At 41.2% G+C, this 25,779-nt stretch overlaps 1 protein-coding gene across 2 annotated transcripts in view; it reads left to right on the top strand.

Annotated features, from left to right (window-relative positions):
- LOC126329483 (glucose dehydrogenase [FAD, quinone]-like) overlaps positions 1 to 25,779 on the top strand; it is a 170,500-nt gene that overhangs the window by 87,376 nt on the left and 57,345 nt on the right. For both annotated transcript variants that reach the window (XM_049996160.1, XM_049996161.1), the window contains exon 2: positions 22,253 to 22,395. The gene's annotated coding sequence lies outside the window, so the exon portion shown is untranslated. The remainder of the gene's footprint in view (positions 1 to 22,252; positions 22,396 to 25,779) is intronic.

Below are 25,779 nucleotides of genomic sequence, written 5' to 3'. Positions count from 1 at the left end.
AAACAGAGGGGAAAAAAAGGCTTCAGCAGCTGCGTGCCTTTGTTTCAGGTAATAACCATTAGACTTCTAGGAAAACTGCGCAGTGTCAGGGAGCCTAGTGGAAAGCCAGGTTCCCAGAACACTCACGTGAGTATCAACACACCTAATCAAAACCGTGCGTGGCTGCTCTTTCTGCCGCGTGGCTTAAATTCACAAGAATTTCATGAACCTGGAACACAATGGAGATGAGTTTTATTTCCTCAAATAGAAACTAACCTAGCCATGACGAATAAAAAAGTCCACTTGAAGTATATACAAGATTTTCGTATCTTTCTCCACTTACGTCTTAACAATTTTCCTCATACATTGCGCATTTACCTGTTTATCAAAGTGAATAACTGCTAAACGAAGCCGGCCGGAGTGGCCGAGCGGTTCCAGGCGCTACAGTCTGGAGCCGCGCGACCTCTACGGTCGCAGCTTCGAATCCTGCCTCGGGCATGGATGTGTGTGATGTCCTTAGGTTAGTTAGGTTTAAACATTTTTGCAAAACGAACTTCCGACGACATCTGTGAATTGCCATCTGAATTTTCAAAATGTTCGTAAGTCTGCCGTTGTGTTTCACTGTCTTCTTAAATTTGTTTTCTACAATACCCTTAAAAAGTCATTAACTTATTTCGCCAAAAAGGTTTCACATATAAAAATTTGATGCATATAATCCTAACAGGTGCCAGAAGTACTTATTATTTCCTACGACAGAAAAAACTGTAAACTATTTCCTGAAGTGGGTAGACCTTATATCATAATGAAATATATCTTCCAGAAGACGATAATAAGAATTTGTTTTTATAATTTTCGACATGGTGCAGTTCATAATGTTTGCAGCACTTTAACTTTTGTTTATGTTTATTTCACAACCGCTTTTCAATACACTACCTACTCCATTAAGCTGACCCGGCAAGTTGTCTGACAGAATCAGTGACATCGGCAGATATTAGTTTCAGCTTCTTCCCTATGAATCTTAAGTCCCTTTGCAAATATCTCTTTGGTTTCCTTTACTGCTAATTTAATGTACAGATTGAATAACGTGGAGGATGGACTACAACGCTAACTCACTCTCTTCGATGACCTTCAAATCTTATAACTGCAATCTAGTCATTAAGATAACTTTTCGCTACCTATATTTTATTCTTGCTACTTTCAGAAATAGAAAAAAAGAAAAGAAGCAAAATCTGAAATAGAAATGGTGTAAGAGAAACCTAAGTTAAAACTGTGCACACAAAATTGCTTCCCCTTAAAACTTTCGTACATGGATGTGACAAAGTCATGGGGTAACTAAATGCACATATACGGTGGCGTTAATATCGCGTAAGCAAATTTATAAAGGGGCAGTGCATTTGCGGAGCTGTCATTTGCACTCAGGTGGTACACGTAAAAACGTTTCCGACGTGGTTATTGCCACACGATGGGAATTAACAGGTCTTGAACGCGGATTGGCAGTTGGAGATAGACGCATGGGAGATTCCATTTCGGAAGTTGTTAGGTAATTCGATATCACTTGATCCAAAGTGTCAAAGTTGTGCCGAGAGTACCAAATTTGAGCGACGGAATTTGCGTATAGTAGTCAGTACTCATATAAGCAACATTGCGTGAAATAACCGCAGAAACCAATGTGCGACGTAAGATGAACGTATCCGTTAGAACAGTGCCGCGAAAGTTGGCGTAAATGGGCCATGGCAGCAGACAACCCACGCGAGTGCCTTTCGTAACAGCACCACATGCCCTGCGGCGTCTCTCCTGGACTCGTGATCATATTGGCTGGACCCTAGACGACGGGAAGGCCGTGGCCTGGTCAGACGAGTACCGATGTCAGTTGGTAAGAGCTGATGGTAGGGTCCGAGAGTGGCACGGACCACACGAAGCCGTGGTCCCAAGCTGGTGGTGGCTTCAAAATGGTGTGGCTTGCTTTTACATTGAACGTACGGGGTCCTCTGAGGCAGTTCAATCGATCGTTGACTGGAAATGGTTATGTTCTGCTTCTGGGAGACCATTTGCAGCCATTCACGCTCCCAAATAACAATGGCCGAACCACAGCAGTTCGTAACGGGTTTGAAGAACATCCCGGACTATTCGAGTTCACCGGGAGCGCTTTGGGAATTATGGACGGCTTTAGACGGAGCCTGGCTCAGTATTTCTGCAAGGGACTTCTAACAACTTTTTGAGTCCATGCCATATCGAGTTTCTGTGCTGCCCTAGAAAAAGGAGGACTGACCCGATATTAGAAGGTATCCTCTGACTTCTGTCGCTTCAGTGTAGGGTACTAGAAATGGAATGCCAATTGTGAATTAAATGTGAACTTGAACTCCTCTCCCCTCCACTTTATGCTCCTCTCTCCCCTTATCCCGCCTTCTCCTTTCCTAAGTCGTATCACTTTCATGAAAAAAAAGTCAACAGATGTACTGTACGGGTATTTGACTATTGTTGCCCCTAGGCGGCCGGTGTGGACGAGCGGTTCTAGGCGCTTCAGTCTGAAACCACGCGACCGCTACGGTCGCAGGTTCGAATCCTGCCTTGGGCATGGATGTGTGTGATGTCCTTAGGTTAGTTAGGTTTAAGTAGTTCTAAGTCTAGGGACTGATGACCTCAGAAGTAAAGTCCCACAGTGCTTAGAGCTATTTGAACCAATTTTGCTGCCCCCATCTTTGAGTAACGGATGTGCGCTGATGAAGTGGTGTGGGTTATGCGAATGCTGACAAAGCTTTACAGTTGTGCTATGCATGACAAATACTACTCCTATTCTAGGAATGTGTGTGTGCGCATGTGTGGTGTGTGTGTGTGTGAGTGTGTGTGTGTGGGGGGGGGGGGGGGTGACGAAGCTGTATGGGTTCTGCAAATGCTGAGAAAGCCCTCCAGCTGCAATGTAAAAGGTGTGAGCAAATGATGAGGAAGAAAATCCCACCTTGGACGCTTTTGTATGATCCTTACTGCCGGAAAATTAATTTTATTTATTGCTATCAGGTTATATATAACTTTAAGAGAGGAGAGGTAATAGGTTTTGAATACAGAAAAACAACTGGGTGTGGTGAAAGTAAAATCCATGAAAAGTTCAGCAGTTACCAACAAGGAGAGAAGAATCAAATGAGTGGTGTGTGTCGAATAACAACAAAGTTCAGCTCAGCAATGGTAACTGATTTGGTGACTGGTACATAATTACGTTTTGCACCTATTAAAGAAGATGAATTCAAGTATCTCAGCAACGAAGAAGTTATTTTGTCGTAATGTAGGTGGGTTTCGGACGTCATCAGTGTTGAGTGGTAGTAACTGCAAAAAGGAATTGCAGATCTAGGACAAATGTAAATAACAGAAAATGAATTTCTTTTAAAAATTATTGTTTCTTTAATTCATAGTCTTCCCAATATGTACAAAGTTTCTTGTTTTACACATAACAACAAATCTCTTATATATGGCTGCGCCTTGTTACAATCCATATGTTTGGAGAGGTTATTACTAACATCATCATAAATAACTAGGTACTATGCTGTCGTATTTCATGGGAATTACTATCTCATTGGCATTTCGATTCTCATTTCAGTGGCAAAAGAATTCAGTATTTCGTCGCCTTGTTATGAACAACGGATGAAGTGTATGGGCCACAGTTAGAAGTCTGTACGATCGACGACTGGAATTCTCTATTCCGCCTTTTAGTCTTCCTGCTTCATAAATCAGTGGCTGATAATTGCACTGAATGTTATATGATTTTTCAGTCTTTGTCATGCTAAAATTGACCGAGTGGTTCTCTCCAGGATATGAAGACGAATTCAGATGTATCTTAAACTCTTGCGTGTTTACTACATCGGATATGCTGCAGTGTCTGTAAATCGAATTCCTGCTGATTGAAAAGCTAAAATTACGCGTCTTGCTGTTTCGAGAGCATTTAATCTGGCACCTCCACGCATTTATTGCTTGTGCTTTCAGTTAAATTCCAATGATGGAATACCAGACTCAGGCGCAGATAATTTTTAATATTCTCCACAACGATATTTGCTCTCTCTCTGGGACGCTCGAGATTCTTTCATTTTCCATCATATTTTTTTCGATTGAGTGCTTACATTATCTGAGGTAATACAGTTAGTGTCTTCTCTGCTGCGATTGACTACCAGTTCATGGCGAGCGATTAAATAGTTTTTTGTGATCCTTTGCTATCCCAAGTGTCGTAGTTAGTCGGTCGCAGAAGCTGAAACGTTCATCATTATTATAAATTCTTTTAGATCCTCCATAGTTCCCAGCTAGCATTCTGCGATGCGATGACGTTACTTGGCGTAAAAGATGGATATCCTTTTACTAGTGTTGCAGTTCTCAGACTGTGCACATGATCAGTAACTTACTTATTCAGACAATAATGAATTCCTAAAAACAAGGGAAGTGCACAATTCTCAATTAAGGCAATTCCAGCCACTTTCAGAACGCATATTCCAGCGACAGACGTCTCTAGCGAGGCAGTAGACCAGTGATATTCTGTCTCAATCGATTTGGAATCGTTGTGGAGAAATACTCGTAGAGCAAATAGTTATTTTTATGAACTTTCTCCACCATTACTTTCTTAATAGTTTCACCATCTTTGATCTCGCATTAGTAGCCAGGCTTATAAGATTCTACAGGTAAGTTGTTAGTAACACGATTGAGGAGATATCTACGTTGCTTCTTCTTCTCGTCCTTCGTGAACATTGTTCATATTTTATCCTACAAATGACTGGAATCTAGACAACTCTCTTATATTAGTTGCTATATGACAGAAGGGCACTTAATGCTTTTGAAGATGCAGATCTAGCTCTATCACTTAAGCTTCCCATCAGTCCTGTTTCTGACAAAAGCGGATTACAACCACAAAAACTAAAACATGGTGGTCTATTTTCAGATAAAAGGAGATTCTTTATATCTAGCCTTTGCAAGTGCTGAAGAACGAATGTGATTATTAGCTTCTTCCTTCAAGAAAATGGTCTCAAGTTTAAGAACGTATGCATATATTCCATATCTCCTCAGCAATATGCATCTATATTTCTAGGTCAAGTAAATGAAGCTTTGAATAATGATGCATTTTTCACATTTTCAAGTGAGGACTACCTGACATCGTCCAATGAAGCCCTACCGTTCGCTATTTTTATTTTTTATAACATCGTATGAAGCTATACATTTGTAAGAGTCGACTTTATGATATAGAAAGATGTCAAACATGTAGCCAAATTCCGAAACAGTTGTTCTTTTCAAACAAGACGAACGTAATCTGATGCTTTCAGTGATTACGTTAACCCGAAAGTGAGTTTTAATTTGTTCTTCAAGTATGGAGTTAGAATGTATGCAAATTTCTAGTTGGTTTGATCTGCTAAATAGCTGTTTTTGCGCCAATTTCTTGTCTATACGGTGTGTAGGAGAAGGTGGGGTAAAGTGGCCACTGTAAGTGAAATTCAGTTTCCATTAAACCATGGCTATTCACAGATGCTTGTGGCATATACATCTCGAATCTACATAATGTAGGGTATTACATCAAATATTTATAGCTAAGATAAATGTATATTTTATAGGGTATATAAACGTTTGTCTGAATACTTATGTATTGGCCACTTTTCACCAACTAATGGGGTGAAGTGGCCAGTCCTTTGCCACCATTCCAAAATAAACTGCTTAGTTTAAAAATGGGCAAACTTATAGTTTTTATTTCACCATAGATAATTATTAGGAGAACAATAACACAATTGAGAAAGAAACATGCTGCAGTACATTGTGGGCACAAAAAGATCAACAAATTGGGTAGTCTACATCTACATCTACATGACTACTCCGCAATTCACAAATAAGTGCTTGGCAGAGGGTTCATCGAACCACAATCGTACTATCTCTCTCCTATTCCACTCCCGAACACCGCGCGGAAAAAACGAACACCTAAACCTTTCTGTTCGAGCTCTGATTTCTCTTATTTTATTTTGATGATCATTCCTACCTATGTAGGTTGGGCTCAACAAAATATTTTCACATTCGTAAGAAAAAGTTGGTGACTGAAATTTCGTAAAAAGGTCTCGCCGCGACGAAAAACGTCTTTGCTGTAATGACTTCCATCCCAACTCGTGTATCATATCTGCCACACTCTCTCCCCTATTACGTGATAATACAAAACGAGCTGCCCTTTTTTGCACCCTTTCGATGTCCTCCGTCAATCCCACCTGGTAAGGATCCCACACCGCGCAGCAATATTCTAACAGAGGACGAACGAGTGTAGTGTAAGCTGTCTCTTTAGTGGACTTGTTGCATCTTCTAAGTGTCCTGCCAATGAAACGCAACTTTTGGCTCGCCTTCCCCACAATATTATCTATGTAGTCCTTCCAACTGAAGTTGTTCGTAATTTTAACACCAAGGTACTTAGTTGAATTGACAGCCTTGAGAATTGTACTATTTATCGAGTAATCGAATTCCAACGGATTTCTTTTGGAACTCATGTGGATCATCTCACACTTTTCGTTATTTAGCGTCGACTGCCACCTGACACACCATACAGCAATCTTTTCTAAATCACTTTGCAACTGATACTGGTCTTCGGATGACGTTACTATACGGTAAATTACAGCATCATCTGCGAACAATCTAAGAGAACTGCTCAGATTGTCATCCAGGTCATTTATATAGATCAGGAACAGCGGAGGTCCCAGGATGCTTCCCTGGGGAACACCTGATATCACTTCAGTTTTACTCGATGATTTGCCGTCTATTACTACAAACTGCGACCTTCCTGACAGGAAATCACGAATCTAGTCGCACAACTGAGACGATACCCCATGGGTCCGCAGCTTGATTAGAAGTCGCTTGTGAGGAACGGTGTCAAAAGCTTTCCTGAAATCTAGAAATACGGAATCAACTTGAGATCCCCTGTCGATAGCGGCCATTACTTCGTGCGAATAAAGAGCTAGCTGCGTTGCACAAGAGCGATGTTTTCTGAAGCCATGCTGATTACGTGTCAATAGATCGTTCCCTTCGAGGTGATTCATAATGTTTGAATACAGTATATGCTCCAAAACCCTACTGCAAACCGACGTCAATGATATAGGTCTGTAGTTAAATGGATTACTCCTACTACCCTTCTTGAACACTGGTGCGACCTGCGCAATTTTCCAATCTGTAGGTACAGATCTATCGGTGAGCGAGCGGTTGTATATGAGTGCTAAGTAGTAATTACTAACGATGTAAGTAAAAAAATCAGTGTTACATATGGGTTACTATTTCAGTCTAATTCATTCACAATTTATCTACTTAGAAATAATATTGAGTCATATACAAAATTCAGACGTGAAGTTGTCAGCGTCCTCATCACGTCCAGAGCACAGTTCTTGAGCCCAGCGTTAACGGCTACGATATCTTATGTATCCTTCATTTTCTTTAGATCTAGAAAACGCCTCCAAAGCAGTCTAAGTCACTGTCCTCATCAGTGGAATTTTCTACTTCCGTTTCTTCTTGAAAAAGTTTCTTTTTAACAGAAACTCTCTTAGCGTTTGGTATCACTTTTAACTTGTTACTTTTATTTTGTGCTGCCTTACATTGTCGATTATTGGCATTATCTGTTTTTCATCGAATTTCCTGTTTTCTTTGATTATAAGCTTTTCGTCTTTCTTTTAACTTCGGTCAACATATTTTTATAAAGGCTTGGAGTGATTATGGCAATCGATTCCTTTCTACTCCTAGTTTGTCTCTGATTCACAGTTTCTTTCTTAGGCAAAGGTTTTACATGATTTGAGATTATGTTGGATACTAAGATGGACGTTCTTCACTGGTCCGACGCTGAGGGGAACCTTTTCTTGGAGAAGACTTATCACCAATAATCTGAAGGCTGCCTGCACTTGAATACAGCTAACAAGTTGGTTCTGCGATGAACCAGTAGGCATATTTGAAGAAGACACAGCAGTTAGGCATCCAGAGGAACCAGCACTTTCAGAAGACTCAGCATTTCGCAATGTGAAGAACCAATATTTGAACAAGGCGCAATATTAGTGTACCTATCCAAAGGAATATCAGTAACTGCAGCTGCAGTATAGTCTTCATCGGTAAACACGCTAGGACCTGGAGGAAAAATTCCACACTATTTAAAGCCATTGATTATTGTCATTGGAACGGCTGCACGAAGATACGACTCAGCCAAGAGCGCACTTAGTTGAAACTGTGTAACCGTTCCTCCCGGACTATTGCGAACAAATTTTGCCCAAGCTTGTGTTTAGAAGGTTTTAAAAGGAGACATGAATGCTACATCCAAGGTCGGAGGTTGTGTCTACAGTGTGGGGGGCAAGCACACAAGAGGTGTAGGATCTTCTCTGGCCTCATCAAAGAGGCCTATGTTCTTAGTATGGGTAGAGTGGCCATCTAACATTAGTAGAACTGTATCTCGAGCAGTTGATTTTGCCTGTCTTAAAAAATGTTCTAACCGAGATACAAAAAACTCTCACTCTGCATCCGCCCGCTAGGGTGGCATGCAAATTCGTTTCCCGGCGGAGCTCCAATTTTACGTTCAACCTTCATTCTTCGCCTAGGTAAGATCACAAAAGGGGAAATGAAATATCCTCCTGCAGACACGCACACTACAGGAGTCGACAGCAAAAGTCTGTCAACAGAAGCAGCGGCTCCGACTCGTCGTCCTCGTCTGAGCCCAAACACTTTTTTGCTCTTGAGTTGAACTGCCCGGTTTTATCCACACTATGATCAGGATGAAATCGTTTATCTTGCAATGTTTTAAGGTTATAAAAAAACTTGTCTACATCCACCTTGCTAAACGTTGTACTCTAGCCATGAAGGCAGATAATTAATATTAGGCAGATAATTAATATTAGGATGCCGTTCTCATAAGCTTTTCCTGCCTTTTGAGGCTCTTTGTTGAAATGATATGGTATTTTGTTACTCTCTGCCACTTGGGATGCTAATCGCCGCAGATCATTGACTGTAATTGTATAAAATCGCTTTTCCTTTTAAAAACTGTAGTTAAGTATTTCTTGCTCTTATTCTTCTCTGAACACTGCCCTTCAGCTGCCCATAACCATTTTACTGCCAACGACATCTATTTTTTCCCTAGAATCCTCCGTTTTAGCGTGTTATGTGGAATACTGAATTGTTTTGCTGCTGCTGGAAAAGGCATGTTGTCATTATTTACTGCTTCAGTTGCTTTTTGCATCGAAACAGTGTCCCATGTTTGTTGCTCTAATTTCCAGATGTATTACCTTGGAATCTTGGAGCTCTTGCAAACGGACATCAGTTTTGTATAGAAAACGATTTGTAACGTCTTCACTTCCATTGTTGACTATGCATGAAATATGGATTTAGCTAATTCTCAGTGGGATAAATAGACTGAAAAAGAACAGTCAGGAATACTGGCCATACGTCGAGAAACGTGGCCACCTTCCCTACTTTTCCCGACATGTAACATGGCCAATTTTCCCGAGAAGACGCCTTGTTTTTATCAATGGTTCACACGCGAAACAATACAACAGAAGAAAATGATAGCGGCTTATATTCGTAAGCCAAAAGGCATTGCGTGAACAGTGATATCACTAAAACGTATTGCTCGACATAAAATTGACGCAACGGAAGTATGGGTGACTTACCTTACATCAAATTATCCCAAAACGTAAACGTGTTCTCAGAAAGATAAGGGAGCAAGGTTCCTTTGTCATCGTCACTGACATCATTAATGGTGTCTACTACACCTAGTTTGGTCACTTGTCGATAGGAAGCAGCACTGTTGAAGACATCAAATAAGCAGTGACCTTTTTTCCCAACCTGGCCACTTTATCCTTCTTTCCCCTACAATGATTATTTTTAGCAATTTTTTCTTTATTCCACCCTAGTTTCTCAGTTGTTTGATAGTAAAAGTGAGGGGTAATAGAAGAGGAAAGACACATGAAGGTCATCATCTGCTACGTGTGAGCAGTTATGTATTGCGATATAAACTGAGATGCTGACTAAACTATGCCAGTCAACAGAAGCAGCATGCTTCTCAGTTTCACTGGAAGAAGGTTAGAGGCCGACGAAGCACCGAATTATTGCCAGCCACTGCTCATGGTCACCTGACACTGGCTCCCAGTTGAAGTTGCCACTTCGCTTCCATATGCCAGACTTCTTATGCTCTGCATGCACGCACCTTCTCGCCTCGCTGTGGCACTGCATTCGCCAGACTTGCAAATCTGCGCACCCTCTGCCATGACTGGAGAGTATGAGCCACGCTGGCACAAACTGTTGGGTGGGACAGGAATTCAAATTTGCTATGAAATCGCTAATTCACCGTATAATACCTATTATTAACCTGCTCAACAGACAGACAAGTGAAGAAGATATGTATGTCTGTTCCAATCTGTAAGGCTGCCGTCACTCCTGTATGTAAATGGTGTCATGTCCTTTCGCAAGTTATTGTAAGAAGCTGGCTGATTGGTTGTTTTATTTTTATGGCATTAAACACTGAGCTGTGAGACGGACAGCCAGCTACGTCGTTGCCTGTTTATAGGAAAGCGATGTAGCTTCGGAAAGAGATGAAAAATGTGGCAAAAATATAACAGTAAAATACCAAGTCGTCATTGGAAGAGCTAAATATGTGTATTGGTTTAGAAGCTCTTTGATTGGGCTTTTCCAGGAAAGGGGCATTGCTTAAGAATGACTTGAAAATGTGGAAAACTGATATGGCAGCAAAATTATGAGCTATTATTGGGAGACGTCAGTGTGCGTAAAAGTAGCTGCCTGATTAAGCTGTTTCCAAGAACGGCGTGTGACTTGAGAAGGAGTTGAGACATGGGATTAGACAGTAAAATACTGGGCTGTTACTGGGTTAGCTAAACATTTGTGTTTAATTAGTTGCTCTCTGATTGGCATGTTTTCAAATACGGGTGTGGCTTTGAACTGGGCATGGAAGAGAAGTGGAAGAGATGTTGCTTCAGACGAGGGTAGCACGGGATGGAAAGGGGAGGTGGTTTAAGATCATACTTTAGCCACAATCAGCATTCGTTCCTATTCTGTGGCGTTCGTATATCAATTTTGGGAACATGTATGGAGCGTTTTTAATCTGTCTCCTTCATAATCCTCTGTTTTCCAGTGGAAGATATCTTAAGCTTCGCGAGACCGCAGATGTGTGTCATATGTTTGCCTCCTATCACTGCAATAATTTATGATCTGCAGCTCCTAACGGGTCACCATCAAGTCTTTCCCGTGTGCGGTGATGGCGGCATACAGCCAAACTGCGAGCAACGAATAGCCTGTCAAGTTAGAAAGTCTTGGCAGCGGCGGACAAAGGATCATACATCACTCGGACGGCACGAAGAGAAATGGTCATCTCTTTCTTAACAAATATTTATTGTTCATCATCGTAGCCGTCCATCAGATTCAGACAGACCTCAGTTTTATGACACAGTGTCTCCACAACGTTTCTTCTTACGTTCACGCAACACTTTCACCGAAATCCAACCGGTACCACAATTCAAATAAGCGTTAATATTAATGGCACTGGTGACTGGTAAGTCTTTTAGATATTCAAACGTTGTAATTAAAAAAAGTCTGTTTTATTCCTCTCCCATTCGGCATCTTCACTCGGCGAAGTAGAAGTGCTATGGTTGAAATGTAACTGCATCGTATGGTGTCTACGAGGAAGGTCTATAGGTCTGAAGGTCTTATTTGTATTTTTGAGAGTTAAATATAGGAGGAATATAATAAATTCCGGTACCGTACGCACGCTACTCCTCTTTAATAACACCAAAGGAGCCTTCGGATTAATGTTCTCATTTGAAAGATGGATCTCCATCAGGTCTGTCACAAGCACTCGCTCTCTGCTACATGATAAGAAGGGGTTGGAATTTAACTTAGTACATCAGTTACGGGTGTAGTGATTAGAAGATTTAAGCCACCACTCTTGTACATTCATTACAAGCAAAACATAGGTGACGAAATAAGTCTTCAGGCACCAGTATAGCAACAGACTACATCTACATGAACAACGTCGCACTAATGTGGACTCATATTCTTTACAACATATACTCGTTTAGTAGCATCCTTAATAAATAAAGACCATTTGATATTTCACAAAACCCATTTCTTCCCAAGAAGAAAGACTGCATTAAATTTGTCCGAAAGAACTGTAAGTTGAACTAATAAAATTGTTCAACATCAGCTGCAGTCGCAGAGAAAACGCCTGAACTAAGTTCTGTAGAACAATATTTTTATCTGAAGACCAGTAATAGCTCCATTGTAAATAGTTTTAGGAACAGAATCACCCAATAACAGTTCCAATGAAATATGAAAGTTCCTATATGAATAATGTCCAAAATACTAAATTCTAAGGAGGTTGTTTTGAACTCTTACTTCTCTGAGCTGCTGAAATCCGACAGTTGTAAAATTTCAGTAAAAACAAAAGTATCGAAATATTGTCTCACCTGTTTTACAATTCCTCAGGCTACACAGAAATCCTTTCGTTGTGGTGCGACGAATTATAGAAACTATCATGATTATAATTACTTTTTTTAAGGTACAATTAGATTTAAGGAGAAATAATGGCGTTGTTGGTATCGAGTTTGCGGAAGACACATGATATAATTTCATGTCCAGTGTGCAAGGGGAGGGTGTTGGTATCACTAACAGCTGTTTTGTTTCGACTTGCAGGGCTCCACAGCTTTATCAAATTTTGTGAAATATTGTTGACACATAATCCGACAGCAGTGCAGTGAATTTCTTTGTTGTGCTACCTGTGTCGAGGTACAATATCAATGTAAGAATTTTTAACATGTGGCAGCCCTGTCAGCAACTGTGATAAATTAATACGTCAAAAATCCGCCTCAGTTGCGAAATGTTACTGGTCTTTACCTAGGTTTCAGCTAATCTAGCCTTTTTCAGAGGCAAAAAATAAACTAATACATTCCAGAATGAGGCACGGCCAAACGCAGAAAGCTTAAGTACCATGGTACCATGTCAAGCTACGTTACTTGGCTGAGGAACAGACCCCACTTCGTGGTAAACGTTGGAACAGTAGCGTCCGCGGCTAACCGCCCGCTTTCGCCTTATTATGGCATGTGTTAGTTTATTTCGTGCTTCTGAAGAAGTGTAGATTACTCTAGCTCAAACCTGAGTAAAGACTTGTAACAGTTCGCAACTGGGGCGGATTTTTGGCATATTAATATCAATGTGAGTCCGCGAAACATCACTTTAGCGTATGCATGTATAATCCATTAAAACTTTCATACCGAATATTAATTTTCAAGTTGAAAACCTGTAAGATCAAATCAGCTTCTAAATTTGTGACTTAGAAACAGATTTGATATTATATGTCTCATACTTGAGATGGGATGCATATTCTAAGGTGCTGTTCTGGGGACTCATGTCATTTTGCAGAGTGAAATGGGTAGCAAAATATAAATAAATCGCTTACAAGGAGACAATACTAACTTGCTCCCACTAATTTGGTTCACACTGACGGGATGCGTAGTGCACGACTAGTACTTAAACATGTGGAAATAGGAAGACACATCTCTCATCAGTTTCCAAGAAAATCGGGTTAGAAAATTTTAGGTGTACCTTCATACTTTGCAGGGTTGCTAGCATTCAGTGAGTCTGCAGACGAACGAGTAAGCTCTTAGTTTCATTAGTGCAAGGTCTCTGTATCGGATCTCACTGTCGATTCTTTCGTGTTCTTTTTCTTCATTATCATTACCAACAGATTCATTATTATCATAATCCTGAAAAATGAGAGAAAAATTTTGGTAAGGAGACTGTAAATAAAAAAGGTGATACACAAGAACTTTCAATCAAATCATTACAGTCATTTTATTTATGTCATAATACCTACAATTGTGACGGGTATAATGTGTAGCCTACAGAGCACTGCAAGAATCTGGATGATATTCACAGTAGTAACATGGAAGACATTAATTACTGCAATGTGCAGCAAACTTGACGTATGCCTAATTCTTACATGTGCATCGTTCCTTTGATACATCTTTTCCAAAAGAAACTTGGTTTACATTCATGGACGGTTCTCGCTAATCACGCAATTTCTTGGTGTACCACAAATATCTGTTGTTAAAATTACGTGAGAATGACAAAAGAAGTATATACCGACAGTGAGATTCGATCCACAGACGTCGCTCTTACTCGTTAGGCTGCGGCCCCCTTGAATGCTAGCAACCATACAGAGTGTACTAGCACGTCTAAAATTTTCAGCTTGATTTCTGTAGAGCGGTAGAGATTTGCGTTTTCCTGTTTACATACGTTTAAATCCTAGTCGTGCCCTACTCACCCTCTTAGTAGGAATCAAATCGGCGAAGAGAAGTTCGTAGGTCCCCGTGTTGCCAGTTGCCGGTCTTTCTCGCAAAATGACTTTCGTAAAAATAATATGCTATAGCGTTTTACAGCAGTGGTGCTGATCAGTACTGCAGAGAACATAATTAAAAAAAACAAAGTTTATACTAAAGGTAAAGGAAGCCACTCGTACCCAGGCCTACGCCATGAAGGAGAGTTGGGCGCTAGTTGTCGAGTGTTTGTCAAACAAGCGCCGACAGGGTAGGTTACGGCAACGTGAGGTGAGGTAAGGTAGGGTAACGTAAGGCTGCAAAAGGACCGCCCTGAGCTCTTCTCGGAAGGTACTGTAAGCCGCTTAGGCCGGCTGACTGTCTCCCCTGGGAGTGCGGCAGCCCACGATACTGGTGAGCCGATAATGGGGGCCCAGCCCGTGAGCTGTCTGCCTCGTTACGGCACGAGAAAGCAGACTCCGTGCGGCAGGCGGCGAGCGCCTCGCCGATCAGCTTAGCGCTCATTTGGCATTCCGACTGCGGAGAAGCGTTTTGTAAATTCCCCACCCATTTGCCCCGCCTTCCGGGAATAGAGTGCGACGGCACGGGAGGATTACAGCAAGCGCCACTCGGTTTCTCGCAAAGAAGTCCTACCTCTTGATATCGAGGATCAAACTAGAGCGACTTGATGGAGTTGGAGGGTGTGATAGGTAGCTAAGTAAGTGGTGTCGTCAACATATTGTGGGAGACTGTTGGTGAGGGTTGTTACAGTTTACTGAGCCACAATGTGCAAAGGGTCTACCGACTGGTTGAATAAAGACGACATAAACATTTTTAACATTTATTAAGTCAAATTTGCACAGAAATTTGGTCATTGACTACCATACAAAAAAATTATCACTACAGTTATCAAGTAGAGAGCAGCCTCTGTTTTTTTCTTTATTCTCTTTTTTTGAAAACAGAAATCGTGAATCACTTCAAAATGGAATTACACTGCTGGCCATTCAAATTGCTGCACCACGAAGATGACGTGCCACAGACGCGAAATTTAATCGACAGGAAGAAGATGCTGTGATATGCAAATGATTAGCTTTTCAGAGCATCCACACAAGGTTGACGCCGGTGGCGGCACCAACAACGTGCTGAGGAAAGTTTCCAACCGATTTCTCATACACAAATAACTGTTGACCGGCGTTGCGTGGTGAAACGTTGTTGTGATACCTCGTGTAAGGAGGAGAAATGTGTACCATCACGTTTCCGACTTTGATAAAGGTCAGATTGCAGAATGTCGCGATTGCGGTTTATCGTATCGCGACATTGCTGCTCGCGTTGGTCGAGATCCAGTGACTGTTAGCAGAATAAGGAATCGGTGGATTCAGGACGGTAATACGGGACACTGTGCTGGATCGCAACGGCCCCGTATCACTAGCAGTCGAGATGAAAGGCATCTTATCCGCATGGCTGTAACGGATCGTGCAGCCACGTCTCGATCCCTGAGTCAACAGATGGGGACGTTTGCAAGACAACAACCATCTGCACGAACAGTTCGACGTCGTTTGCAACAGCATGGACTATCAACTCGGAGACCATGGTTGTGGTTAGCCGTGACGCTGCATCACGTGCTGAGGTGCGATTGTGGACTCAACGACGAACCTGGGTGCATGAAAGGCAAAACGTCATTTTTTCGGATGAATCCAGGTGATGTTTACAGCATCATGATGGTCGCATCCGTGTTTGGCGATATCGCGGTGAACGCACATTGGAAGCGTTTATTCGTCATCGCCATACTGGCGTATCACCCGGGGTGATGGTATGGGGTGCCGTTGGTTACACGTCTCGGTCACCTCTTGTTCACATTGACGGCACTTTGAACCATGGACGTTACATTTCAGATGTGTTACGACCCATGGCTCTAGCCTTCATTCGATCCCTGCGAAACCCTACATTTCAGTAAGATAATGCACGACCGCGTGTTGCAGGTCCTGTACGGGCCTTTCTGGATACAGAAAATGTTCGACTGCTGCCCTGGCCAGCACATTCTCCAGATCTCTCACCAATTGAAAACGTTTGGTCAATGGTGGCCGAGCAACTGGCTCGTCACAATACGCCAGTCACCACTCTTGATGAACTGTGGTATCGTGTTGGAGCTGCATGAGCAGCTGTACCTGTACACGCCATCCAAGCTCTGTTTGACTCAATGCGCAGGCGTATCAAGTCCGTTATTACGGCCAGAGGTGGTTGTTCTGGGTACAGATCTCTCAGGATCTATGCACCCAAACTGCGTGAAAATGTAATCACATGTCAGTTCTAGTATAATATATTTGTCCAATGAATACCCGTTATCATCTGCATTTCTTCTTCGTGTAGCAATTTTAATGGCCAATAGTGTACGTAGAGTTAAATAATGTATGAACATCGTCAAAGTTTATAGATACGTGCGACAAGATATTTTATCGTGGAAACTTAGAGGTGTTTCAGTCTGCTGCTAAAGTCGCTCCAATATCGAGACATATTGTAGATAGAACAAATGAGAACGGTTTATGTTCGGGATCGTGACAACTGATTAGAATTGTCAACTTTCTTTAAAACTGACAAAAAAATGTCTGCCCAGATATACTGTAAGACCACGTGCATAACTAGAGCAAATAAATTAACAGGACTCCTCAGTTGATAATATTATATGCAATGAAAGGAAAGAAATACTTGCAAGGTGTGGTGGTAAACAGAGGTGTGAGTTACTCAAATAAATTGTTATCCGGATATTTATTCGAATAAGTAGATTTTTCGAACGAAATTATTGTGAATAAATTATTTCTTAGTTAAATAACGAATAACGTAGAATGCCCCTGTGTCTTCTTTGTTTGCTTGTTGTACCAAATTTTGTGACTAGTGTTTGTTCCCTTGGCTCAGTATGTTACTGATTGATAAACGTAGTAACGGACTGTACGTAAAAGTGCCTCGATGGCTTTGTGAGTTATGTTCCTAATTACAAAGCCAAATGTTTCTCTTACTTACGGCTTCTTTGAACTTTAGCATTGAGAGAAATGCAAGTCAAGTAGCACTGTGTTTTGGAGTACACGTTTAACTGTAGGTCTTCTGCAACTGGTTGTATAATTCTGTTCAGGCGTTTTGGACGTCAGGGGCACAACGCACTGCCTAGTAAAGCATTGCAGTGTTCAGACTAAACTTCGGACTGAACTCAGCTTTACTTGATTAACAGCGTAGCACATGCAACACAAAAGTACTTCATAGGCGGGAGGTCTCAGCTGGTTCACTGCTGACGCGGCCCTACTCAACAGGCTTAGCACTGCCACTACTTCCCCTCTACCGCTGCTAACATGCCGAAGGATGAGAATGCATCTACCAGAAACTGTTGATCTACAGCACCTTCCTCTATTGCACCAAAACTCTGACACTGTCTCGTATGGGTTTCCCTTTTGATATATTTATGCAATTGGCTAGCGCTTGTAGTGCTACAAAATGAGTGAACAAAGTTAGAACTCAGTTGTTAATGACTAACGTCAACAGACTTTAAATCTAAAGAATTTCTAAAACATTTGTTGTGTGCTGATCGATGTGCAGAGTCATTCGAAACTCTTTTATGATTTATTCATCTACTTCTACATCCATACTACGCAAGCCACCTGACGGTGTGTGGCGGAGGGTACCTTGAGTACCTCTAACTTAATGAGTTTTCCTTTAGAACAAGGAATGGTTTCTCGATCAGACGTGCATCTATGCAGTTATATAGAGGTTCGAGATCAAAAAACTGCGGAAGAGACAATGGGTTTGAGTACTTTTTGCCTTTCTACACCAACTACACTTATTGCAGCGACGTCTTATCCAGGATATAAAAACAAATAGTTCACCTGTATTGCTGTCCGTGACCAAGACAAGCTTACTACAAACTGCAGACATACAACAGTCGAAGAAATGAACAAATAGTGTCACGAGTTTCAAACGCTGTTAAGACGTAAAGAAAAATTTAATTTCGAATGTCATTTGAGAAGTGAAACTAATGTGGAATCACTACCAATTATTTGCCAAAAACTACAATGAAATTGATGATTTCTCAGTTTTTGCTGACGCAGATTGTGTGTTGATAGTCATATACAAACCTAAAATAAAGAAAAATTCTGGAGCAACAACGCATCGATACCCTCATTGCATGTGTAGAAAGTATTTTCTTTAGTATCACAACGGCAAAGCTTCGAAACTCGAATAAAGTTTCTGTTGAGATGCCTGACAAAAAAGACTTGTTCTGAAAACTAATTTAAAAAAGTACATTCATTTAATAAAGGACAGAGAACTGGAATAATAAACGGTCTTGGACTTGAGCTTTGTTGTTCATTACACTTTTTATTCACAGATGAAGAAGAAATTTTTCGTTACTTGTCATTAGAACAAATTTTGCCCAACTCTGGTGTAAGGGAAGCGCCTCACGAATGCGCACGCTGCACATTCGCAGCCGACGTGCAACTGAGGGCACGAGCGTGAAATCCGGCATGGCACCAACAATGTATTGCACACACAGCTGTGCCATTCGCGTGGCCCTGTAGTACCTGTGATCACTCGGCTCTCATTAGGCGAAGCACCACTGGTTATCTTTGAAAACTTCCAGCAAAGTATGCGAATTCTATTCGAGCTCTCTCTCGCACACCGTAGCCGCGTGGAGTCCATGTGGATCGGGCATGAGCTTGCATTGCTCTAGAGTAGAATTCCCCAAACTGTGTTTCAGGGAACACTGGTAATCTGCGGGAAGTTAATACGTGCTCCGAGAATAACTGATAACAACATAGTGGAGTTTATCTTTCGATATTTTGACATTTCTATTTACATTTTTTTTAATTTTATTGTTATTCCTGTATTATAAGTTACGATTTAAAATTGTAATGATCACTCAATAAAACAAGTCTTTCTCATTTCTAAAAATATTTAATGACCTTCAAAATGTACAAGGTGTTCCATCAGAATACAAGTATTGGCAAAGTGTTCCGTTGGAGGGAAGCTTTGGGAATCCTTGCTCTGGAGGATGGTGTCAAGGGTTTTGGTGCAAACAGAAGTGAGGCTGGTGTGAGTAGGATGAGATGTGATCATGTATCACGTTTTATGAAAACTAAAACTTTGATAGTTTTCCACTTCTCTGGGTAATAACCTGTCTAAAGGACAATACTGTAAGGGACTGCAAGCAATTTGTGTTAGGATATGAAATATTCTTTGAGGTGACGGTATGTCATAGTGTTATAATCAAGCTCATTGTTTCTCTATTCTGCGAGTATCTGTGTTATGTCTTCAGTTGTTACTGGTGTTTTTAGTATTTTTGTGTTGTGCTGTATACGTGTGGTGCGACATGTGGGGTATATATGTTTGTAGGTTTATAAATATGGGGATGCAAGGATTAATCAAAGCGGAGATCAAGAGGGATGATTAAGATGGCTTCCAGACAGGACTTAAGTGGTTGGATTTGATGAGATTGTTATGGAGGGGCCTGTTGTTGTGTGGGATATGATATGTGGAGACGATGCTCTTCTTCTGAAAGCCTGCAAAATGCACTCCACTGTTTTTTTTGTGCTCGTAAATATTTCATTTAATTTAGTGCGTGTTATGTGTATATCCTATGGCTGTTTTGATTGTAAGTAACTGCGAATGCTTCGGTGGAGCTGTCGTTACGGTGTGTAGCTCTGAATTAGAGTTAATCAATAGTCGTGAATAAGGCGTCTTACTAAGACAATATATGATCTCAGCATATCGATGCCTCCTTTTAATGGATGTCCAATCATTTGATGATGCGAAACATACACGCTAAGTAGTAGCTACTGTAAACACACTCCATTAATTTCTGTTACCTACAGTCTTCCAGTGCTTCGAAAATGATACCTTTACACCGGTATGTAGTAGGGAGGAGAATTTCATTCAAAACAGTCTCATTCCACCTAACCAACATTTCTGTGAAAAATTTCGACTTTTCTGATAATAGTAGGGCAAGCTGTACTTATCACATGGATAAGACAAAATTTAAGAAGTTGGAAATCTCTCATCTCAGCGATGACACAGCGTCGACTACGGTCAAAGTTGGATTTATTTATTGCACATATTGTACTCAGGCTACGTACAGGGTGAACAGTAATAAAACCGACAAACTGCAGAAACGGGTTCGTTATTGGAAATAGAAGAAGAAACGTCCTATAAACATGTGTCCGGAAGAGCATCGTTGCCATGGTAGATGGCGCCGACGAATGAAGTTTCTGTGGCCACGTGCCGTGTGTTCCTGGTTTTTGTAGGCTGTGTAATTGAAACAGTGTACTGTAAGCAGCAGAATGGTCCGGTACTCATGTCGGGCATAAACCGAGATGGTCTTTATGTATGACCAAGCAGATGGAGACTATCGAGAGGCAGCAAAAATAGTACCCTCGCAGACACCCACCACATCACACCCCATTTCAATCTCTTTTTGAGTGTTTGTGTCATCATGTGTCATTTTAGAGAGACGAACGTGCAGGCAGGAGACGGACTTCGCTTACACCCGATTTGGAGGGTCAGGTTCTGCCTCTCGACCGTTTCTATAAGCTCGGTCGTACACAAACATCATCTCGTCTTGTTCCCGACATGAATAACGGACCATTCTGCTGCTTACAGTAAGCTTAGTCAATCAAAAAGCCTGAAACATAAAAGCAACACACGGCCCGTGCTCAGGAGACGTTTCATTTGTCAATGCCATCTCCGGACACATGTTCATAGGACCTTTTTTCCTCCATTTCCAGTCAGTAATGCATTCCCGCAGTTTGTCGGTTTTCTTGACGTTCACCCCGTGTAGGGAAGCTTCAAATAGTTCTATTCGACCCTACAATTTCATATGCAAAAATAAATAATAATTCTTTTTTCTTCATTGTTAGCTTAGTTACACTTGTAAAAGAGTTTCCATAGCAAATGTTGTACTAATTGAACAACAGGCTTCTGGAAACACCAAAACCGATAGGGTTGATAAGTAATATGTTATTTTAATTTCTTCAATGTTTGTTTATTTTGAATGACCTGTGTATCCCAAAATTTCTTAACGTTATCGTGATGCATGTCGATATGTGCCTTGCACAAGCTGACGTCGAGCCATACTCTTAAGTATCTCACGTTATGACATGACAATAAAACAAAAAGGAGGATGCTGTAATTCAGATTCCTAACGTGTTACAACTATTGTAAAATATACTGTCTTATTGGCCTTTAGAGACAACATAGATAAGAAAGATAATTGTATTTATTACAACTAATGTATGTGGTCACATGAGATAATAGTAATTTCAGTTTAGCGTTTTTTACTTTTCTATAACAGACATCATTGTAGAACTGGTCAAGAATTCATCTTGCGCTATGAATAACAATTATCGATACATTAACATAAATTGATTATTTGGTACATATCAAACAAGTTAGAAATTATAAACCGCTCACTCCGTGTAGTTTTAGCGACAGTACGGCAAATAAGATAAATATGGAAGTTTGAATGTGACCGTGAGGCGTGCACTAATAGCCGAAATTGGTAAGAGGACCGCTTGCAACAAGCAGGAAATCGGGTTCGACTCCCGGTCTGGCCAAATTTTACCATCGTCATTCCTTTCTACAGTTCGAAGTTGCCATTATTCGCATGAGTGAATACATTTAACGTACAAAAAAATAGGAGCATTTGTACATTTACATGCAGTCTATGTGTTCAAACATGAAAGTAACGTAAATACTATTAATGTAAGAGCCATGTTTGAACACATGTTCTGTATATAAGTGTACAATACTATTTTATTGTTGTCGTTAAAACTAATGGAGTTCGAAATTACGATTTCGAACCTGTCTGTACTGTACAGTAAATTTATGGAGTGCATCGAATAATCCATTTCGTTTAATGTATTTACAAGTATTATACGTAGCGGAATTGAGTTACTGACCAGTTCTGTTACAACTTGTAGGTATTTTCCTCCACTGACATACTTCTTCCGTTGCAGTTATCACCAGCTCGCAGCCTCCGACTGCCCGACTGAGCTGACCGACGTGTTAGCGGTGTCCGCCTGTGAGCAGCTTCTGTCCTGTCCTCAGCAGTACAGAACAAGCGCAGAGGTCACCACACCCACCTAAACTTACTTACAAGGTATGTCGATGAGCACACATATAAAATCAGTAATATATACCAGGCGCTTCAGTCCGGAACCGCGCGACTGCTACGAGGTTCGAATCCTGCCGCGGGCATGGATGTGTGTGATGTCCTTAGGTTAGTTAGCTTTAAGTAGTTCTAAGTTCTAGGGGACTGATGACCTAAACTGTTAAGTCCCATAGTGCTCAGAGCCATTTGAACCTTATATATGGCTCGGAGGAATCCTGACAGCCCCGCCACCATGTTGAATAATGATTTTCGTGCTGCCACAGGACGTCGTGTTACGACTCAACCTGTGTGCAATAGGCTGCATGATGCGCAACTTCACTCCCGACGTCCATGGCGAGGTCCATATTTGCAACGACACCATACAGCGCGGTAAAGGTGGATCCAACAACATGCCGAATGGACCACTCAGGATTGGCATCACGTTCTCTTCACCGATGAATGTCTTATATGCCTTCAACCAGACAATCATCGGATACGTGTCTGGAGGCAACCTTATCAGGCTGATCGCCTTAGACACACTGTCCAGCGAATGGAGCAAGTTGGAGATTCCCTGCTGTTTTGGGTGGGCATTATGTGGGGCTGACATACACCGCTGATGGTTATGGAAAGCGCCGTAACGGCTGTACGATACGTGAATGCCATCCTCCGATTGATAGTGCAACCATATCGGCAGCATATCGCCGAGGCTTTCGTGTTCGACAATTCCCGCTCCCATCCCGCACGTCTTGTGAATGACTTCCTTCAGGGTAATAACATAGCTCGACTAAAGTGGCCATCATGTTCCCCAGACATGAACCCTATCGAACACGCCTAGGATAGATTGGAAAAGGATGTTTATGGACGACGTGGCCCACCAATCGCTCTGAGGGATCTTCGCCGAATCGCCAATGAGGAGTGGGACAAACTGTTCCAACAGTGCCTTGATGCACTTGTGAATAGTATGCCAAACGAATACAGGAGTGCATCAACGCAAGAGGACGTGCTACCGGGTATTAGAGATACCAGTGTGTACAGTAATCTGGACCACCACCTCCGAAGGTCCCTCTGTATGGTGGTACAACATGCAATGTGTGGTTTTCATGAGCAATAAAAAGACCGAAAATGATGTTTATGTTGATATGTATTCCAATTTTCTGTACAATTTTCGGAACTCTCGGAACTGAGGTGATGCAAAGCTCTTTTTGACGTGCGTAGATCACCAACAGGCAATCATCATAGTTTTGCGAGAACTATACCGTGTCCTACCAAGGATTCCCACTTAACTTCCTTAAGTATTTTCATTAAACGTTCGTAAGGGCTGTATCGACCTGATACGATCCTAACAGAGTATCTACCTATTCGTTCGATGTCTGTTCTCATTCCCACTTGCTAAGGGTTGCAGACACTGGAACAATATTCTACAATTGGCCCGAGAACTCTGCCAATAAATCTAAGTCTTCGATTCTAGTAATCCCATACTATAGTTCTAAGTTAAGTGTAACTGTGAAAAGAGGAAAATTAAAGGAGAAAATATGAATAAATTATTATTTTTGCTGAACCAACAAATCGATATTGTGCTACCTTGTGGCGTATAGTTTGTTACGACGTTTTCACTCTCCGATCTGGCATTAACCTCTTCCTTAGCGATTATCGACATTTTGCGAGAGGAATTCAGGCTACAAAGCGGTTAATACCATCAAATATCAAAGCAGCTTGAGTTACTCGGTGTATTACTTTACTCTCTGTGCCTAGTCATTTATTGAAATTCGAATGTTGCACTTGAATTTTCGTGATACACGCCCACATAATGTGGTTTGGTCCCCCTTCAGTCGTCAAAAAAGTATCTGTGTCTTGTTGATGGTTTCAGTGCAGAGATGAAAAGGGGGAGGAAAGAGTGAAAACGTATGTCTTAATTAGCCATCTCTCCTCAAAGGGCACCAGATACGTAAATTATTACTTGTCTCAAAACTTTTACTTCCTTTGGTTGTTTTAAGTAAGGTGTTTGTAAGGAGGAGATGTTAACTTGGTAACAATTGTGGTATCCAAGTAGTTAAGAAGAACAATACAACGAACAACTGAAAGAAAATTGATCATTTGGATGACGATGAATTCGGCTTTAGGAAAGGTAAAAGCACCAGAGAGATAGATCTGACGTCGCGCTTGATAAAGGTGATCAAATTAAAGAAAAATCGCGATACTTTCACAGGATATGGTGATCCAGAGAAAAGCTTTCGACAACGTATATGACATGTGATGTTAAAAATTCTCAAAACAATTGCAAGCTATAGGTAAAGACGGGCAACATATCGTTGGCTATGTACAAGAACCAAGAGGGGATAGGTTATAAAGGAAGACCACGAAAGACGTTCTGGGTGCAAGACAGGGCTGCGGAATATTCTCCCCTACTGTTGGAATTGAACTTCGAAGAAGCGAGCGAGAATAAAAAGAGGGTTCACGGATGGAATCTAAATTCAAAGTCAGATGGTATCAGTGATGAATCGCCGATGGTATTAATATGCACAGTGGATGAGAGGACTACTTTCAGGCCGTGTTCATAGAATGTACAGTCCACTGAGCAAATAGTATGTTTTGGGAGTAAAAACGAAAAAAGACAAAAACAGTGAGGAGTTGCAGAAACGAGATTAACAATAAACATAACATTGGGGAGCAAGTAGCAGACGCTTTGCTGTAATTCTGATACCATGGGCTAAAATGAGTAATGGTTGAAGCGAAGAGGATCCAAAAAGCAGAGCAGCACTGATAGAGATTTTGATGGGCTTTTCAGGGGTAAATTCAGTGTAGCTAGGACACCGTATAGGCTTATTTAATCAAAATCGGATCACGAGAAAAAAAGATATTCATATGTATTATAAATATTTAGGTATTTATGTACGAACATTCGGCATCTCCTCCGAAACCACTGGACTGGTTTCAGACAAACTTGGAACAGTTACCACTTACGGTCTGGAAAAAATCGCTGTGTGGCTAAAAACCGTCTACCTATGAAAGCGGTAAGGGTAGGGTGAAAACAAAGGTAGGTCATGACGTGCGAATAGCCAGATTTTATCCATGCAGCATTTGAGAATGAGAGCACTCAGTGACTTTGAACAAACTTTACACATAATTTCAAACCTTAACGAAACCCTTCCTTGCTGACACCTCCCACACAATGGAGAAACGAATAAAAGTTTATCACTTACTACATTTTCGCATTGAAACTGCCTCGTCAGGCATAACGCTTCGATTTATTTCTTCTCTACTACTGACTGTGTTCACGACACGTTTTGCAGACAGTGTTCATATACAGCACTTAATATACATGCAACCTTATATCATTGTGCAGCACATAGTTGAGGAGATATGACGTCATAAACACTGAGATGCGTGAAAAAT

The sequence above is a fragment of the Schistocerca gregaria genome, chromosome 2 (assembly GCF_023897955.1).
Source record: "Schistocerca gregaria isolate iqSchGreg1 chromosome 2, iqSchGreg1.2, whole genome shotgun sequence".
Classification (NCBI taxonomy): domain Eukaryota; kingdom Metazoa; phylum Arthropoda; class Insecta; order Orthoptera; family Acrididae; genus Schistocerca; species Schistocerca gregaria.
Note: the sequence above shows the minus strand (reverse complement) of the source record. Positions and strands in the feature narration are given on the sequence as shown.